We start from the raw sequence: 3,318 nt of genomic DNA, 5'->3' as shown, positions 1-3,318 counted from the left end.
CCTGGGACCCTTCTCCACCTCCTCCAAGGAGTTGCCTTCCTCTATTTGCCCAATCTCTAGATATTTTCCCCACTGGATCTCTTCAGACCCTCTATCTTATATGTATAATTTACCCAAAATTATTCTGCAGAAGAGTCATTTTATATTTGCCATTGTAAGATCAATCATGCTGTAAAGTTTTCTCTCAGTGACTTCACACTGAGCAAAATGGTCATTTAACAACTGCCCTAACGTAGCCTGAATATTTCTTTCTTCTCTTCTATGTACGATTCATCTCACCTTGGTTTAAAAATGGGCCATCAAACCTACAGTACCTCTTCTAATGGAGGCAACTTAATGCATAGGCCACACGTGTGACCAGCAGCCAGTGCAGGTGCAAACGACTTAGAAAGCGAAGACTTTGAATGCATCTGTGCCCAACCCCATGGAAACTGCCCGTTTCTGGACTTACCTGCTTCTCAGAAATGCTATTTGGAACCTTAATTAGGTCCGCCCGCCCCTTCCGGTTAACCTGGCAGCCTGCTGCCAGAGTTAATAATTAACAAGGTATCACCATACCTCTAACAGTCGCTCAATTCTTTGCTCACCTGCCTCCCTGTCTCTTCCTGCTGCTTCTGAATTGCTAAAACTCCCCTGGGATACAGCTCCCTATAATAAATCATGGCACAAAGGCCCAGACTTTTGTGACTGTAACTGAAACCCATAACTGGGCAAGCCCGGGAGGCAATCACCTGGCCAGTGCCCTAACCCATCCACGTCCTCAGTGCGGCCTGAGCACAGGTGAGCATGAAGTTTTAATGAAACCTTAGCTGCAAATGCATTGTGCAATTACTGTTAAGATGGGCAAACGTTTGGCCTGGAAAGAATTGCATTTTAAGCAATAGGGTTTCCCTATTAGCGGCCCCCAGCTATTAATTCCACCAGTTTGTTGATACATTTTGACAATTGCTCATGTGGAAGAGACCCGGGGATTTTATTTGACCACAAATTCACCATAAGCTAACAGTATGATATGGCTGCTAATAAAAGTTAATGCAAGTTTAGGCTACGTTAAGAGAAGAGTTCAAATAAAGAAAAGCAATAGCCCCGCCATACTTTACTCTTATTGGTGCATGAATCTTGTGTTTTCAAACCAAAATTTGACAAGCACACTTGAGAACCTAGAAACTCTGACACTTGGAAGCATAACTGTCCTTAAACATCCAGGATGTGGGCCTGATCTATACAAAGTACAGTCACTTATCTATTCAATTGTTCATCTCTTTCTTTTCTTGGGCCAGTATCTACTGAACATGCACACTGTGCCAGGCTTGGGTCTAGACAGAAGGGTGACAGAGTCATTCTGTGAGTGTAAGAGTTTTTGTTCTCCTGTGAGATACAGACAAAGAGACGCTTAAAAGTATGCGAGGTGAGGGCTGGTTTGGGAGTAAGTAGAGTTGCTATAAATGAAGTCGATAAAAGGAGCAGCTACCACAGCTTTCAGGATTAGAGAAGGGTACTCTAAGTGGGGAGGGGTGGGGGCTAACAGTTGAGTAAGGGTATGAAAACAGAAGAGCAGACCAAGGGTGGTGAAAGGTTGAGGATAGGTGATTGACACAAGCAGAGAGAACAGGCTCCATGCAATGCCACAGTGAGCTGTGAGTCATCATTGAAACCAATGGTACAAGGAACGATGGGAAATGAGGCTGCAAAGTCAGGTTGTGTCCTCATTTGAAAGCCTAACAAGATATTAAAAAGAGTTTTCACTTCACCCAGAGGAAATTAGAAACCAAAAAAAAAAAAATTAATCTTCCACATGATGTTTCAGTTTTCTATTACTTCATAACAAAGCACTTCAAAATTTAGTAGCTAAAAATAACAGCAATTTATAATTTGCAATGATTCCATGGGCCAGTGGGTAAGTTCTCCAGGTGCTTTCAGCTGGTGTCTCATGCATTCAGCTGGGCACTCAGCTGGGGCTGGAAATCCAAGACACCTCACTCATGTCTGGGACCCTGGTGCTCACTGTGGTCTACAGCACCTCGTTCCCCACCACATGGCCCTCTTCCTCCAACGGTCCATTCTAGACCATCCTCTTCAATGCGTGGTGGCTAGAGTTCAAGAGGGCTGATTTCTAGAGGACAAGCCCTGATGTATCACATTTATCAACTATGTAATTGCTTCATGTGTGCTGATATAACATTGGTCACATGACCAATCAGAGTCACATGACCAACCCGAGTTAATGTGGGTCATGACTATCTAAGGACATGAGCACTGGGAGACATGCTTATGGGAAGCCAACAATGTGAGGAAGAGGCCTTCCCACAGAATGGAGGATGGTGTAAGAGGGTGAAAAGAAACGCAATTTAAAAGCTATCATTATAGTCCAAGCTAAAAGTAAACAGAAACTACAATTAAGCAAAATTGATGAAATTAGGACAGGAGCCAAACTTAAAAAGAGTAAATAAAAGCAGGTGATACAATTGGATAAGGGGTTAGGAAGGAAAGAGAGCTATTGTGAATATATATTTTAGTTGGAGACATCTAGTAGAGAGTTGTATGAATCAGTCTGAAATATTTTATTTCATAGAAGATTAAATAAGATTCAATGTATTAATATATTTGGTTAAAGTTTAATATTTCATTTATCATTTACTTCCAGCAGAATATGGAGTTGCAGGGCCCCCTAAAAATTCCCTGTGACCCCTGAGGTCTCTGCCCTAACCTCCCAGCCCCTTCTTAGGGTCCCTAACCTCAGGGAAGACAGATCCTTGCAGCTGCAGCACAAGCCAGGTCTCCTCTACAAGGATCACTTGTCACATGACCATCAAAGTCAGGTTATAGGGCTCTGCTGAAATTTCTGATTGGAACCTCAGAATTCAAATTCACTTGTCAAGTATCACCCCAGAGCAATTCTCCAGCATCATTTTTTTCCCTAATCAGCAAAACAACACATTCAGAATGAACCAATCCTCTATTGACTTTTATAACGAATAATGAACACAATGCAATAAAATTAATTCTTCTTTCCTAAGCTCTTTTACTAGTGTACCATGTGGCCAGGGTTATATTTTCTCTATCATCTTTTTTTTTTAAATTCATTCTACACAGAACTTAATATTCATCATAAGGTATAACTTATGATGTTCAGCAAAACTAAGAAAGATAAAAGGACCAAGCCACTGGGAGATAATCACAGTGGAAGTTTGATGTATCATAGATGTCCAGACTTATTTCTTGTACTCCACACAGTTGGAACCTATACTTTCACAGGTATATAATTATATAAAATATAATTTTGTAACTGGATTTCTTACCATCTTTCCATGATCGCAA

The sequence above is a fragment of the Pipistrellus kuhlii genome, unplaced genomic scaffold (assembly GCF_014108245.1).
Source record: "Pipistrellus kuhlii isolate mPipKuh1 unplaced genomic scaffold, mPipKuh1.p scaffold_m20_p_5, whole genome shotgun sequence".
NCBI lineage: Eukaryota > Metazoa > Chordata > Mammalia > Chiroptera > Vespertilionidae > Pipistrellus > Pipistrellus kuhlii.
The sequence above is the reverse complement of the archived record's forward strand: the minus strand, read 5'-3'. Positions refer to the sequence as shown.